The sequence below is a fragment of the Pipra filicauda genome, unplaced genomic scaffold, assembly GCF_003945595.2.
Source record: "Pipra filicauda isolate LSUMZ 115617 unplaced genomic scaffold, ASM394559v2 scaffold97_size2427393_pilon, whole genome shotgun sequence".
In the NCBI taxonomy this organism is placed as follows: domain Eukaryota; kingdom Metazoa; phylum Chordata; class Aves; order Passeriformes; family Pipridae; genus Pipra; species Pipra filicauda.
In genome coordinates, this window is record NW_024105175.1 from 1920945 (window position 1) to 1938815 (window position 17871).

The window sequence follows — 17871 nt, forward strand, 5'->3', positions numbered from 1 at the left end:
TTATGCCCTCTTGATGGATGTTCTAAGCTCAAAATTGAAGAACATACATAATTGGTTTTAGAAAAAGTACTTGAATTTCTAAAGAAAGTCTAAAATAGTCTTCAGGTCAGAAGGTGCAATGTCTTTTATGTTAAAAGTAGACACTATAATCTTGCGAAGTTTACACATGCATCTTAAAGTAACACATTTTCTCTGTAGAAACTGAGGTTGCCAAAGTTCTGTGGACTCAAAAGTTTACAGCAATGTAAAAAACTATCAGAGAATATAACCTATTGTATGCAGAATTACTATTTCTCACATATTGATTCATTGATAACATCATACTAATTATGTCATTAGTCTATTTCTCTCTTTAAAACTTTCCAGTAAGTGTTCCAATCTGCTAAGAACTGGAGCCTCAGGTTTGTGACAACTGAATTTTCAATTTCTTTACAATTCAGGACTCATTTAGTACATTTGTCCACCACCTTGAACTTCAGAATATATCTTTAAATACTTGTGATATCTGTTATCATTTAGATAGGTGTAAACAACAACAGAGCTCTAAGGAAGCAGTGAGTCAAGTTCTGTATCTTTCTGTTATCAATGTCAAGTTTTTCTGCCAAAATGTATTTAAAGACCTACTTTATTCATGATCATTATCCTTTGATTCTAAAGAAGTATATTTGACATCAACTGACCTTATTTAAGGACTTGGATATTCTGTCCGCAGGTTCTGAAATTTACTCAAATAGAGGTGGCAGGTTATGTCGTTTAAGCCAACATTCTTACCTAGTTTACCTTCTTTTTAAAGAAATAAGTTCTCCATTTTATTCCCTTTTCCAAACACTCTGGTCAGACTTGTATGTCTTATTTTGATCCTTAAGTTTCATTCTTCTCACAAACTGGATTGTATGAACTGTTAAAGGTGCTCAATAATGCTGTTTGAAATAAAACAGAAGACACCTTACTTCAGTTTTCTGAAAGAAAACTTATCTCCCTTAGTGGACATCCACTTCATGCTGTGCAGATCCGATTCATGGGTCACCTTCCTTGCCGTCTGCAGTACTCTAACCCTTTATAGCTACTACATCAAACAAAATTATCATTTTGGTTTGTTTAGTTTGGTTTTTTGTTGTTGTTGAGTAGGGGAGCCATCTCCTTCCTAATGCCCACCAGAGCAGATCTAACTACATGTATTTAAGAAATGTAGCCAGAAATTACATATATTCAGGGCCTTCCAGAAAGTTTGCAAACTTCCCTTTATTGATATATACCTGGGGCTATATAGTGGTCACTCATGTTAGCCTAGGGCTAGCTCAGGCCCTAGCACTGGGCCCAAAATGACTGTCAGGTCTTGCTCAAGATTATTAACTCTTCAAACACAATGTCTTCCTTAAGATACCAAAGACAGCAGAGATACTCCAAGAAGTATCTTTCTTTTCCCCTTTTTGTTTTGTATGATTTATTTTGCTTTCCTATGACTTTTCAGATTAAAATTTACAGGGTTGTCCATACTGGTAGAAAAACATTTATTTGGAGAGAGCTCAGTCATTAGAAGTCTGACTTTTCTTATCTCTCATTATTAGCTTCCTGACTCATTCTGCATGGACTGGTCCAAATAGTTTTCCCCATGATCTTACATGCATAGTCCAGTACTTCATTAAGTGTGGAGTGAATGAAACCGAGTTATGTTTTAATTGATTATTCCCACAAAACCTTTGAAACCTCAAAACAACCAGTATGCTGTTACACTTCAGGATCTGGAATATATACTCAGCATTATAATAAAAAATGACACTTTGGTGCTTTAAAAAACAATCTTCACATGTTTTCATTTGTTTTTACCTAATGAATTACATACTGAAAAATAGTATTTTTGTTTTAGTAACACGGGAAATATATAAAATATATGTAATATATAATCCTAAAGGAGGACACAAGATCAAGTACTGCATGTGCTAGCATTGGCTAGGAGTGTGGACACAAGAAAGCCCATGACCTCATGCTCTTGAGGTTAATGATGTCCTCCCTGTAGTAAATGCGTTTGGAATTTTAATGTAGATATATATATCTCCTTTGCACAGAGGATACACAGGATCATCGCTACTCATTTTTCCATGGTCTTTGGTATTTCAGCACAATAAAAATTGTCGTCCCACTTGCCCACTTCAAAAGTTCAAAAATATTACAGACTTGTGAGAAAGACCATTAGTTCAATCTTTTTAGTCAAATGGCAATAGATGTATGAGATGATTTAATTTCAGACAATAAGAAATTTGCCTGAGTAGTAAAACTGCAAAGTAGGACAGTTAAAATGCTGAAAATGGTGTAAAAAAAATATTTGTATCATTCAACAGAAAATGCTGTGCAGGATTTTCAGGCAGCTTAAAACACTGAAGATTTTACAAGACCTTGTATGGAACTCCTCATCTTCAACAGTTTTAGTCAGAGAATGAATACTTTGATGTATTTGAAACAAGAATTAATTCTTAGAACCTAAGTTATGCAGATCAAAACTCGATGACTTAAAAATCTTATTCAGTCTTACTGAATGTGTTACTTCACACTTAAAATGATTAGCTCCTGATGCGATGTCTTTGCTCAGAATGAAAATATTTTAAGGGAATGTGTGGGAGGCAATGCAGGGTATGAATTTTTATTGCCTGATATGCTTGACCCATGCCAGTATGTTCTAATTTTTTGAAAAAATTTACATAAGTAAAGTTTTGTCCAAGAAAAAAAAAATGGAGTAATAGTGTTTCACTGTTTGGCCTTTATGATATCATGAGATTCCTGGATTTTACATAGTCATTATATGCATCCAGTGTACTCAAACTGAAGAGGAACTTGGAATACAGTTTGAAGAAAATTCTTTTTAAAAAGTACAAGGAAAGCCTGGGCTGGATGTAAGGGAGGGGAGAAAAATCACCATGAGGATAATTAAATCCAGGTAATTTTTCCCAAGGCTTGAATGAAAAAATACCCTGACAAAGATAGCCTGAATTCAGTGTGCATGCTCTGACTAGGACTTTGGAGTGGGTTATTTCCCAAAGTCCCTTGAAATTTGAATGAATCTTTAATTCTTTAATAATAGTACTGATTTCTTTTTCTTTTGTGAAGATCATTTTATATCCACATAATTTCTTTTTTCTTTGTTGTGTTTTTTCAATAATTGTAATTTTCCTGGTATTTCCCTCTTTTTTTAAATTCAGATGTGGAAAGCTGAAATTGAAGTAATTTTTGAGTTTTCTTTACAAAGGTTAGTACATTTCTATTTGTTCTTGAACGTATTGCATGATACTTTAACTGAATAAAAATGTAGAAAATACTATATGCAAAGAGATTGTTCTTTAATCTTCTATATATCTAGCTTTTCTATAGCTAGCCTTCTATGTAGCCCTTCTATATAGCTAGGTCAATATAATACTATTCAGTTTACTCAATTAGAAATCTTTAAATAAAGTTTAATGCATGAGCACAAACTAAAGAGTATTAGATATGACATTTTTAACAATCCGTTAAATTTTAGAATTATTATTCCCGAAGTAATGTTTCCCGCCCCAAAGAGAAGCATAGTTCATATTCAAAATACATCTTATCATTCCTCTTTTTTTTTTTTGCATAGATAGAGGCCTAACAGCAGCAGTTTTTATAGTACATGATACATCACCACCACAGAGCAGATACCATTTTTTTCGGCTACACTTCCTGGATTCTTGGGATAGATATCCAGTGCAAACTTATCGTCAGTAAATACAAGTTGAACTGATTTCTGGTCTCATACGAGAGTTTTAATTCATAGAATATAATAATAGTGATAAAGACCACTTAAAATCCCATGCCTTGCCTCTTTGACAACAACAGGAACACCAAGTCAATATGTCTGCCCCCAGTTCAGTTCAAGTATTCATTACAGTTTTCACATGACTAAAGAAAATTCTCTGAGGAATAGTTTGCCTTTTCTGGTTACATGGACAGGCAGAGGAGGAACTAAAAATAGAAAGAAAAAAATCTAACACAAAAGAGAGAGAAACAGGACAAGGAACACCAAGGTTAGAAGGAAAGGAAGTACTCCATAACAGAAAAGATATCCCCTGTAGCCCATGGAGAACCATGCTGGGGCAGATATCCACACTGTAGCCCATGGAAAACCTCAGGCCACAGCAGGTGGCTGTTCCTGAAGAAACTGTGACCTGCAGAGTGCCCATGTTGGGGCAGGGTAAAAGAGGGAGAAGTAAAGAACAGCAGAGGGAAATCACTGTGTACTGACCATAACCCACACTCCCCATCCTCCTTGTGCCACTAAAGGCAGGTGTAAATGGGTCTGAAGTGAAGGAGTGAATTTGTCAGAGAAACAGGAGGAGGAAAGACATTGTTTAAATATTTGAATATTTTTGTTTTGTTTCCAATGGGCATTCATTCTTATTTTCTTTCCCTATCCCAGTGAGCAAGGTGGTGTGAAGAGGGGAAGAGGAAAGCAGCAAGCAGATGGGTGCCTGTTTGTTTGTTAACCAAAGCTTATCCCTCACAATTACTAATTCCAGAGCAGTAATAGATACTTCAAGTAATGTATCTCCCCATCAGAACATTTTTGGAGGCAGATGGAAAACTTGATATGAACAGAAACAAAGGAAAGCTTTTGCATATGGTACATGTAGAAGAATGCATCTAAATTAGCCTTCTGCACTGTAAAAGTGGTGTTGAAAACCCTGTATCCTCTGTACTGTGCTTACATGAGACCTTTGACAGTTTCAGAACTGAATGAAATAATATAAAGAACCTGATATTCTAAGTGCATAAGTTTTCATATACATGTGTGTAGATGGACGGATGCCTGATTCTCTTTAATTTCTGTACATCTTTTTCTAAATTGTTTTTCATTGTTCTTTTACTTGGTCTCTGCAGAAAAATTTTTCCCTATTTTTATTCTAAAATAGATTGGCTTCAAGTGTAATTTTCAGAGTGACAAGTCCTCAAACAAGTGCCTTGACAAGTACTTTAGTATTCTGTTTTCAGAAATTAAGGAATTTTTAAGATATGTGTTCTACACCACCATTTTAAAGGCATTAAAAAGCAGTGTTATAGCTAAGTTTTCAAGAGTATGCATATGAGTATGAACTAACACTTCTCTGTAATCTGTAGCAAGGACCGGAAACTTTTTCGCTTGCAGCAGGACAGGAAATTGTGCAAAATTTCATTCCTAAGGTGCTTAATCTCAAAGATCTGTATTTTTATACCATTAGAATGATTGATACATATTTTGGCCCATGTCAAATAGCAGCTCCCACACAATCTTTACATACAATTTAGGAGCTAGCATAAGACAATTCTGGATCCCTTTCCCCACCCACGACGTGGGGGAGCCCAGCTCTAGTTCCTTCTCATCTGAAGAACCATTTCCGACGTCTTGAGGGATGGGGAAAGGGAACTCCAGCGACAGGGTTTTTCAGGCCCCGAGCCTGGAGGGGAGAGGTGCCCTCCCCTCCCCCCACCCACATGGTCCCATGGCTGGTACAGAGACAGCACACCGGGCGTGGAGAGGAGGCAAGAGAGACTTTATTGTTGGGGGTTGTTACATTTATAGGGTTAGGGAGAATCACTGGTTAACCAATTAGAAGTCTCAAGGGGCTTACAGGAACACCCAATCACAGGAAGGGGTTAACAAGGTCCAATGAAACACCTTAGGACATCTTCCCAGGACATTCCTGCATGGGAGATAACAGTTGCTGGGGGGGGTGTTGGGAAGAAGAAACACACGTTTGCAAAGAGACCACCAAAAGCCATTTTAAGACATGTTTAAACAAGTTTCTCATCAGATTTAGTGCTACAGACAATGGCCATTTTCAATGAGGTTTTTGATGGAGACCACTGTTTTGGAAAGGTGGGAGATTTGAATAGTATGGATACAGGCCATTTTAGGTCAGCTGGTCTCTGTACTACGAAACAGTTCACTGTAGCCCTTTAGGTCCTGGCTGTATTTGTAACAGAGGCCAGTAGTCAGGACCCAGCAAGTTAGCTAAAAGTACCTAATTGCTGGTATCAATTCAGTTTTACCCTTAGTCATCTGTCAGTTTTTTCTCCTGATAAGCTTGAAATCAAGCAGTAAACTGATCAAGGCTTGTTTATAACCCTCACAAATCCAGAGAAACGATAGATTTAGGACTCTGGCTTCTATGACCAGAACGCTTAGTATTTACTTTTTCTATTATCCTAGTAGAATGTATGACAATGACTAGACATCATAGCTGATTTCTTCTCAATCACTGTTGAAGTTTTGTGATAAAGAATGAAGACAATGCAAATAGAGCTAAAGGAAGGTTTATATGGGACAAATTTGGTAGATGGAAGCATGCAACAATATCATGATCTTTCACTGTAAAAACTGTTTTGAAGATTAAGGTCTTGAAAAACATCTGGATTCTCTTGAACTTGAGCTATAAATCAAAGGTTTGTAGCTTATTAAAAATAATATACAGCATGTTAGATATTTCTAGAACTGAGCTAGAATACAGCCAGCATCAAACTGTTGAGAATTACACATATTGTAAAGACATTATCCTGCCTACATTTGTCAGTATTCTGATCAGTTGCAGTATCTTCTTATCTTGATAATGACACTTTTCATCTGGATAACAGTGTTCAAGTGTGTGTATACTGCTTGTCATCTCATTATTCACTAAATGCTTTCAACTTCAGTACTCTTTTCTGCTTCTAATTGAAGATATTTTATCTTTCAGGTTAAATTTGACTTTTCTGCCATTTGTTCTGTTTTCCTTTTAAGCTGTTGTTCATACTTGTCAGTTGTTCCCATCCATCTAAAACTGTCTTCATTTGTAAAGATCACTGTCTGAAAACCTAGCACTATTTTAACTTGAAGAATGATTAATGATTTCAATTGTTCCACAAATAAAGTTTATTTGTCCTTGTCTTTACAGCAAATATCTCATTATATAGACCTGGCTTTTTAGTCTATTTAAAATTTGCATTTCTAATCTACATGATCATGTTTCTATGCGTATTATTTCTTGGCTTGATTGTGGCACTGAGATGAAAGTAGCATGCTGTAAATCATGACAAACCTTAAAAATTATTTACTCGGATAACCTTTGTTGAAATTAAGTTCAAATAAGTTCAAAGAGGCAACTCTAAATTGCAGACCCCAACCACAAAATAAAACCACATTCATTTATTTTTTTTTTTAGAAAATATCTGATTCAATGAATGGTATGAAGGCACTAGGGTGACCAGGATAGCTTGTCAGCTTTGCATAGTGTCTTTGCTACAGGTCCAGGATGGGTCAACCACTTTCCATGTGGGAAAGGAAACCTTTTCCTTTATACTAAAGAAGGCACACCTTGAATGTCTTGCTGTGTTTGCTGCTCTTTAAGGCATTCTTTTGGCACCTTTTATGTCACCTCTGCCACTAATCTAGGAGATATTGCCCTCCAGCATAGGTTTTAATGATTCTATCCAGCACACAGAATAAGCTGAGAGTCAAGTTATATCAGAATATCTCCAGTTAATTAATTTAGTGTCCTTTTAACACGATATGCTATCATTTCTGTAGGAAATTGAAAACTTGAATTAACAAAAAATAACCCCCTCTGGAAATGAAAAATGAATCTACATCATTTTATTATCCATGCATTGGAGGTGAATCTTCTCTGTGTCATGTTACAAAAGAGACTATATATTGTCAGGAAGATATAGAAATGAAGGTAATCAGTCCTTGCTAAGATTAGCGTATCAGTATAAAACTGACTATTTTCTCACAAGACATCCTACTGCCTGGAAAAGAATGCTGTTTGCTGGGAAGGCAGACAACCTAATCTCTCTGTTGTACATCCAAGCAGTTAAAATCTGGTAAAAAGCTCCCTTGAGAAGTTATGTACAGATCTTTGTGTGTTGTGGTTTTCATTAATGATTGATGAACATGGCTGCCGTTTGAATCTTTATTGGGCATTGGGCTTCATCAGTTCTTTACATAAATGCATAAAGAGGACTTCCTTAACGACAGGGTTTTTTGGTTAGAATTGTGTGTCACAGTTACTATGCTTTGACAAATTCTGCTGCTATTTGACTTCACATATCTGAAAAGATTATGATCGCCCCTGTACATTTGGAATTCTAAAGAGATTGTAAAAGGAGGATACAGCAGTGTGTGTTTTATGCCACAATATTGACAGGATAATGCTAGCTAGAGTGAAAATAATTTTAGCCTGGTTGGAATTTTTTTGGCTGCATTAGCAGACTGTTGATAGATTAACGATCAGATGTGCTAAAAGAAGTGATTTTGATTACTGCCTAATATAGGTTAATCGTCAAAAAGTAACAAATGACACCCAAACTAACAATTCAGAACATACAATGTATTTAGTCTATTTTGTCTGCTTTAGTAGTGACAGAATTGCTTAAGTATAGGTAAATTTATGAATATCATATATAGTAGCATTGGTCAGGAGTGTAAATGAAGCCTATGAGTAAGTGTTTTACTAGATTAGGACTTGTGAGAAGGCCAAAAGAAGAATAGAGGTTGTTGAGAGCAATTTAATCATGTAAATATATTTTACTATCTTTTAATTTTTTAAAAAATCATCCAAAAGTAAAAAAAAAAGTTCAAGGTGAGCATTTAATTTTTTTTTATGTAAGACTTATGATTTGTATCAATCAGTTGCAGTCACATAAATCATAAGATACTATTTCTGTTCCTAATTTGGTTTTTCATAAATCTTTTAAACAGAAGGAAAGACGAAAAAGTTAGGCTGTTATAGAGACCAGTAGTGCTAGATCTTGCTGGAGATGTTCAGAAAGTACATATAGATTATTTTTTCTTTCTAAGACACACATTATTCTCTTTTGTGATGGACTGAAATGTTGTTAATGTCTTAAACATTGTTAAAATCATAGAAAACCTTTTTGTCAAACTGCAAGGAAGCAACTGCCTGTCTGTGACCACCAAAGTATGCCCCATACCCTGCCCAATATGCTTCCTGACTGGAATCTGGACTGTGAAGGGGAACTTGAGATAAGAATACTGTCTAATTATCTTGAGTTTGAGGAGAAGTAAACAAGACTAGTGGAAGAAGAATGTATCTGTCTTAAGAATTCACCCTAACTCAGCTCAGCCGGTGGCTGAGCAGGGTGGGGAGAAGGGTTTTGGATGTGATGGCGAAATCTCTCCACACCAAACAGACTAAACCTCCCAGGCTCTGGGAAAACCACATACACACGGGATGTCAAAGACCACCAAAGCGCTTCCTGACTCACTCCTGAAGCCTTCCACCACCACAAGACTGCATATGATCCAAGTGAGGCAACAAAACCAGAGCCTGTTGCAAGAGTGCAAAGCTTCCCTGCCCACCCCAGGGGAGGTACTTGGACATCTCTTGAATGTATGGGAGGGGGACCCTAACCGCCAAGAAGACCAGAAGACCCACGGGACGCCGACAGGTCTATGGAGAGATGATACATTTTCTACTTAATCTCTCTCTGTCACTCTTTTTCTCCCCCCCCTCCCTCATTTTTTCTACTTCTCTCTCCCTCTCTTTCTCACTTACCATTAAATAAAATCCATACTATTGACTTTGACATATGATTTTGTTTACTCCTTAATTGGGGCAGAGGCATTTCTAACAATTTTAATAACTGGATCATAACATCTTTCAAGTCAGGAACCTAAACAAGCTAATAACTACATAAATAATGAATTAACCTGTGAAAATGAGTTATTGCACAGAAAATGCCTTCAGTTTAAGGACAAAGATCACATCAGTATGCATGTTTGAAGTGATAGCCTTAAAAAGTTTACGAGTTACATTTTTTGAAGAGTTATATAATCTTTGAGATGAATGATCTTTGGTTTACAAGTAAGGGTAAATCAAACATTTTTAAAGCAGACAATGATTTATGTTAAGATTTAAATTAAGCTCTTATTTTCTTGAAAAGAAATACTAATATTCTATAGATATTGTGCTAGCTATACTTCTAGATCATATCATCTAGAGTGAAGTGCAAGAGCATACCTGTTATAAGGAGGGAAGAATCTTATCAACAGTTGAACAAAGATGTTCTATATCTCTTACTCATGACTACTAACTAATGGGCATTTAGGTCAATTATTTTTAACAAAGATTCATTTCCAAGAGGAATAAAGACGTTGTTGGCCAAACATCTTGGATTTAATTTTTTGTGTGGGTATCCCTTAGTTCCATTTGATCTATGTTATTTCATCTTGAAAGTTGCATAATGATGGTATACTTGAGCTTTCAGTATATTGGTTGTATTTATAAGTACTGCCTTATAGGATCTTGAGATTTACTCTCTGATTTGATTGACATTATGATGAAAATGCAGGGGTTTAGTCTTCAGACAAGTGGGGTTTTTTAAGTACATTTTTTTTAAGTACATTTAAATATTCTCTGTTCACTTTTATGCATACTTAGTCATAATACTGATATGCAATATCTACATGTATCTTCAGAAGTATTTTGTCTACTGTTCCATGGACAAAATCAAGAATAGTGGTAGCATCATACACCCTGGATAAGTGTTAATCACAACACCCACATTGCAAGACTGGCCATTTTGTGTCTTTTACTTTAAAACAAATAAATGTACTTGCATTGCGATTTTATGAGAGCACAGAATATGGGTCTGTCAGGAATTTACCTATGTAAAACAAAGAGCCTTGGTATCAAAGCAAGGTGAGTGCTTTCCTTTGTAGGAATGTGGGTTCTTTTTCTGTTTTGTTTTGGTGTTTTTTTGGTTTTGGTTTTGTTTTTTAAATCAGCCCTGATGAGACTGTTCTATTTTGTATAGAAAAGGAAACATGAACTTGGATATATATTGAATTTTAAAGGATTTCCCAGAGAGAAATGTATTAATATGAATGGATTTTCATTGTTCATTAAGAAAATACATGGTGATAACTAGTTATGTTGGCTGGTAAAAGTTTAAAACTTAAAAAAAAATGTGCAGTTATATTTTCTCTTTTTTTTTCTATGCTTCCTCCTTCACTCTGTAGCTTTTGTATTCCAGCCTGGGGATTAGAGCCTTCCCTCAGAAGATGTCAAATTCAAACTTTTCTGTCCAAGGTTAGAATTGATCCTCAGTTTCCATTCCACTTCAGGCATTAGATTGTTATCCAATGTGAACCACCTCTCTCTCTGGCTGACATTTTGCATGAGAATGGCCTTGGGGTTGGTGTGTTTTTCTTGTATGGATGATATGTGCATGTCAGATGTCTTCGAAAAATCAGATCAGCTTGGGCTTGTCAGTACAGTGTCTGCCTGATTTGAAAATGTCCAAACAGCCTGAGGTTTGTGAAAAGGCTTGGAAGCTTAGGTCTGTCAGCTTTTCGGTATAACTGGTCCCTAAAAGCTAAAAAATCTAGAGTATAACGTTTAATAAAATTATCTACAATCGACACATACATTCCTGTCATGGTTTGAGAAGCCAAAAAAATCCAATTCCCTAGTCCAAGCCCCTTCCCACATCTCAACCCGGTGTGAGATGGTTTTTCCAGACGCTACATGAGACTCAAAATGGGTGAAAGGGAATATATATTACAATGACTGTACAAAATAAATACTACAATACATTATATACAATCTTAGCTATCTCTACCAAGGTCACCCCCTCTGCATTCCTTCTCGGAGCTTTTCAGCTCCTTTCTGCAGTGCTGTAGCACTTCAAGACTCTTTCTCAAGTAAGAGTCTATCATCCTCCTCCTAGGAGGGGTCACAAAGGAGTTTGGGGTTTTCGATTCAGTTCTTACCCCAGAACTCTGCCTCTGTCTGTAGAGCTTAGTCTTGCTCTCTCTGCTGCTGGCTCTCTTTCTCTTTCTCTCTCTCCTTCCAGGAGTTCTCTCTGTGTTGCTGCATGCCTGTTGCTGCTCGGTCTTATCTCTTCTGGCTCTCTGCCACTTTCTCCATCCACTGCTGTTCTGCCGCCGCTTTTCAGTATCTTTTTCTGCGGTTCACAGTGAAGAAACATCCCCCGGCTCAGCTACAGACACTTAGCCCAGTCTTATACTGTTCCAAGTCCCTGCAGCCCTCCAGTCAGGGGCTGGGGGGGGGTCAGAACCCCCCAGGGGGGCTCCTGCCCTTTCTCCTCGTGCCCTTACAACATGACCACTCTTCCAACAACAACTACAACTACTTCTTTTCCGGTCTGCTTGTGGTATGTTTATATTTTGCAGAAGCGCTCATTGGGTAAAACCACAAGGGTCACCACCCCCTAGGGTTTTACCATTTTATAACTTCAGGGGAAAACTGTTTCCCCCACCACAGTTCCTTAGCAGTCATTTTCTGGAATTGCGTCCTTGGATTTAGCTTCTGAAATTCTATTTAAGTTGCACTTTACACAGTAAGGATTTTTAGGGGTTTGGGGGGGGAGGATACTGCTTAAGAGGGTCATACATGTTTATTTATTTGATATGATACTTATATTTCTACTTACTGGGACTGGTGTTACTGACTATTCTTACTTTTATTATACTAATAATAATATAACAAATTAAGATGATGAGAACAATTAGAAACTTTATACTGAATTATTGAATAATCACTTATTTATAATGTTCAATATGTATTAATATCCTAGAGAGTAGATATAAACATTTTTAATGAGTTTTTTACAATATTCATTATTTTAAAGTCAGTTACATTTATTACAGTAGCTAATCATTTTCTGTAAATACACAAACACACATATATATTAAGCCCTTCCCAGCTAATTGAAATTTTAATTTGAAAACTTTGGTGATTAAGGTATTCAATTATTAGTTTCATCTTTGAAAGTCAGCCCTTTTGCTGCCTATTTGGCTATTCATTTTGTTTTATTTCCAGATAAATTACAAAGTAGAGTTATCTGCTTTGATGACAAATTTTGAAGTGCCTTTGACATTCACTGCCACTAATTCTAAAAGCGAAAATGTGTACTTTATATTTATATGTTCATTTAATGTGATTGTAAAGAGTGTAGTCTATAAAGACTGTCCACTTCAGCACCATTTCTACAGACCTGTTTTGGTTTTAATCCCTTCTAAGCTACAGAAAACTTTCCCCACTCTATGCACCTCCACTTGTGATCAAATTTAATTAATCTCCAGAATAAACAGTAATACCTTCCACTAAATGTCTATGGAGCTGTATGTATTAAATATAAATAACATCTTTAATAACGTAATCTGTCAAAGTCAGGCAAATTGTATTGATGACAAGGTACTTGGCTGGTTTCTCAAACCTTAGTGACCAGAAGTTTTTAAAAAGTCCTGCAAATTGGGATTCACAACCAAAAGAATGCTTGTTAAGTATGCCTCCAAGACAATGGAAATAGCAGTTCAGAGTACTTTCAATTTTATCGACCAGTTTATTTTGCTTGAAGGAAAATTTAAATGAGATTAGTGGAGGAAAATTTCTCATAGTATTATATTCACAACTAAAAGGAAAACAAAACTCAAAAACCAACCAGCCAGCCAACCATCAAATAAAACCCCCAAACAAAAATGATGGGAGAAAAAGGAAAATATAAACAATTTACTTTACAGGAGCCTTTGACAAAAATTAGTTAGAATAAAACACAAACAAGACCATTTAGAAGTACTTTCTATGATATTTTTTCTTTGTGGGAGAAATAATTCTTATGTATGCCTATAATACTGCTGTGTTTGCAGTTCAGTAAACATGCGGCTTAAGCAAAGATAACTGTGTCAGCAGTTGATTGCAGATCAATATTTTCACAGTACTGCTGAGTGCTGAATTAAGAAAGTTGCCTATTTCAGAGATAAATAATGCTGATGACTGAAGTAAAACTGAATTTATCTAGGAGAAGGATCAGTCTTGGAGACAGCTAAAATCTATGTATGTAAAAATCATGTTTTGCCTCCTCAATAGCCAAGCAATAACACAAATGAAAGATTTGCAGCATGCAGAGTTTCTATGCTGCCATTTTCAGTATGTCTCACTTAACTGCAGAGCACAATGAACTGTACTCAGCTAAATTTCAGATTACTAAAACAATAAATGCCCTCCTCAAATTACAATTTTAAATGAAAATTCAGTTTTCCTAGCAAATGGAACAGAGCAAGCAATAGATGTTTCCTTCATTTTATATAGAAACCCTGGAAACATCAATCAAAACTCCTTTATCATAAAATAAAAGTGTTCAAAGTAGTTCTGTAACTGCATACAAAAATAGGGGTGACTGTGAGAAATACTAGAAACATAATATTTTATTGTGTGTCTGAAACAGTGCATTTCTTAGTTGTGTTTTCTTATTATATTTAGAATATGTTTTGAATATTGAAAAAATCAAAACAAATATCTACCTGGTGCAAACCTATAAGAGAATAATGGTGTATGCCTTTGTCCTCATTGGCTTATAAAATTTCTATCAAATGTAAATTATGCATCCAGTGTTCAAGTGGAAGGTGAAGTGTTCATGTAATCCTGACAAAATTCTGAAAGTCAAGAAGACAACCTTTTTTCCTTTTACTTATTATTGTTTTTAATTAGAGACAGAATTAACATTAAAAACTAATAAAAAATCCCTATAATAAACTGAATGCTTCCCTGAGGAATAATTCTTAACACCACTCAGGGGACTTTCTAAGTTGGCAGGGAGACTTACCTTCAGAACAAACCTTCAGTTTCTGATCTGGTGCATTGTCTCCATTATAATGCTGTCCTAGATGTAAAATGACACTGACCAGTTTATAGACAGGTTTTTTTTTGTTCATTGATGCTGTTAGCAAATTAAGTGAGTGAAAATACTTCAGTGTACAGTGATTAATGAGAAATAGTTGGGGATCCTTTTCTGTACATGATAATGGGGGGCATGAGGCAAATAGACCATGGATGAAAATGCATATACAAAGGAAACTTTCAACTTCGAATATATGACAAGAAATAAGTATATATAACTTTATAGTTTGAAGATATATCCAGGTATTTCATGCTCACATGATCCCTAGGAAACCTGTATTTATAAAACAATCTCCAAAACAGGTCTTCCCCAGTGATAGACTGGTATTTTAAATGCTGGTACAGCAGGCAAAACTACTGGCAGCTGATCACTCTTAGTTGGAAATATCTGTCCCATATAGTAAGTCTGAGTTCAACACTGATGTCTGCAATATTGTCACATGTTCATTAATTTTCATAAGTAACGTGAATGTGGGTTTTAGAGGAGCTCTAGACAAATAATAATGAAGTAAAAATGTTTGGTGGCAAAGTAAGGTTTTTCTCTCTTCTGCCTTCTCTGACAGTGCCTTCATCTCTCCACAGTTTTTGCACAAAAGCAGGAAAAGGTGGGGTGTTTTTTCTAAAAAAAAATTCATTGAAGTCCATAGGTTTGTGAAAAACAGTTGCCAAAGGCAAGAGATATTTAAAAGCATGGTAAATAAAGCCTGATGGAGATGTAAACTTACACAGTGCTATGAATCAATATGAGCTTATGTATGGAGCTTATGTAGTGCTGGAAAGTGTGTGGGGGGGTGATAAAGAGGTAATTCCCATATGGCAATGTGGACCGTAAAAGAAACACTTGGGCTTAACACCTGGAAACTTCTCCAAAATATTAGTATTGGTGGCCTGAGGGCAGACATCTTAAAATTCTCTTCTGTATGAGTTTTAGTTAAGAACTGGTTCTACAGATGCTAATAGATATGGATGAAAAAATAACTATGAGAAAATAGTAGACTGAAGAGCAGAAAAATAGATGCTGAGAGGTTGCATGCAAATGTCTCTAATACCTGTTGAGCTCTGGAGAGTAACAGTCCTCTTGAGTCCACAAGCGTGGGTGAATTCAGAACATCAATAGTTTGCTGCCTCTACCCAAGGCCAACAGTAAACATCAGCATCAATAATGGGGCTATGTAATTCAGAGCACACTCAAGAAGGTGATGGCTGCTGTATGCAGACAAATACTTCAGGATTACATATACACCTGATGAAAGAAGGACCTTCTTGAAGGGCTTTCAGAAAAAACATCTTAGCAGCCAGATGGTGACCCTCTGGTTCTGTGTAAACAACTGTGACTGGCCATCCACCTGTTGCTCCAAACAAGGGACAAATAAATTCTGAGTATGCATCTATGCATGCCTGATGCGCTCCTTCCCTGTACTTTTGGGAAGGAGTATTTGAATGCATTGTACAGACAATTATCTGCTCTTAATAACAACAGCTTAATTAAAAGGTGTCCTAGTAAATATTGTTTGTAATTGGTGTCTCTCCTGATTTGATCCCCTTTGCAGGGAAAAGGGAATTTACAAGAGGACATGAGGCTCTCATGCTTTTTGGAGAAAGAAAGATCAGGAGGTTGGCTTGGAGATTTTAAGGGTGGAACTATGATTAGTACCTGTGAGAAAAATAGGGGAAAAGATGAAATGGAAGAGGAGGTAATAAAAAGGTTATGAAAGATAAAAATTATTGAACTGATTCAGTTGTCCAAGAAAAATATCTCATCCTGTCATCCACCCAGTCCACAGACCCTTATCAGAAGTAGAGTGCTGAACATAACCTTGTTTCTATGAGATTGAAATCTACAGGAATAATGAGGAGAGAACTGAAGGAGACTGAGCTACTTGTCAAGTGTCCTGTACATACCCTTATCAGAAAGCTGCTACTTTATTTATTTATTTAAACAGAAAGATATGTAATCCCAGTTGAACTTTTAAACTAAGCATACCATATTTCTGGGTTCCATTTTATGGAGGCTAATACATAAAATACTACAATTTAAAATAGGTCAAAATGTAGCCCTAAAATGCGTCATCTTGTCTATATTTTGAAAAGAATAAAACCTCTTCATGATTTTTTCCCTGCATTTGGAAAGCATAAAAATTATGAGTTTTGTTTTTGAGTACTTGTCCTCCCAATGTCAAACAATGATGGAATGGAATTTGTATCAATCTTTTAGAAACAGAAATTTCACAGACTAGGTGGTGTAATACCTGGTAAAGGCCCATCATCTGGACTAGAGCAGAAATAACTGTGCTGTCACAAAGTACAGACTGTGATGATAATCACTTAGAGACAGAGTGTAAGAAACCTATAAAAGCTCAGAGAACATATTTTGAATTTTAGTCTGTTCCAAAACAATGATAGATGGAAGGTTTTTATGTGCTTAGCAATTTCAAAGTAAAGCTCTCCAGCAGGCTTTAGACATTGCTGAACAAGAAAAGTGACCAATACTTCATCTCTATACTGACTGAGGGATGGTGGCAAATGCCCTGTGGGGGGTAGTTGTAGCAATGGAATCAGATCGACTGACAGTGCAGATAAAAATCCATCTGGGCTACCACATTATGACAAGACATTGCTGCCTGGGTGGAGAACCTGGCTGTGAAGTTATGTCGCATAGATGCTCATGTACCTGAATTGGGCTACTGAAGACCACCAGAACAACAAACAGGTGGATCAGGATGCTAAGATTGAAGTGTCTCAGGTGGATCTGGATTGGTAACATAATGGTGAATTATTTCTAGCTCAGAAAGTCCAAGACACCTCAGGCCATCAAGGAAGACATACAACATACAGATGTGCTTGTGATTAAAGGATGGAGTTGACCATGGACAAAATCACAAAGGCTATGCATGAATGTGAAATGTGCTGCAACTAAGCAAGTCAAGTGGTTAAGGTCTCTCAGACATTGAGGATGATGGCTGAAATACAGATATGGGGAGGTCTGTCAGATTAACTGTATTGCACTCCCACAAACATGCAAGAACCATGCACTTACAACGGTGAAAGCAACCACTGGAAGCCTGCAAACATAAGCTGTGCTCCTTGCCACCACCTGTAATACTATCCTGGGCCTTGAAAAGCAAGTCTTACACTGACGCGGTACCCCAGAAAGAACTGAATCAGAAAAGGAAACTAATTTCTA

The 17871-nt window shown here is 36.4% G+C and overlaps 1 long non-coding RNA gene across 2 annotated transcripts in view; it reads right to left on the reverse strand.

Annotated features, from left to right (window-relative positions):
• Positions 1 to 12046, reverse strand: part of LOC120322502 — a 114466-nt gene extending 102420 nt beyond the window's left edge. Inside the window, exon 1 of one of the 2 annotated variants that reach the window (XR_005562263.1) lies at positions 11759 to 12046. This is a non-coding gene — a long non-coding RNA (uncharacterized LOC120322502). Of the gene's footprint in view, positions 1 to 771; positions 792 to 11758 lie in introns of those variants that run through there. The other variant, XR_005562264.1, reaches the window with a different exon arrangement.
• Positions 12047 to 17871: the final 5825 nt, after the last annotated feature.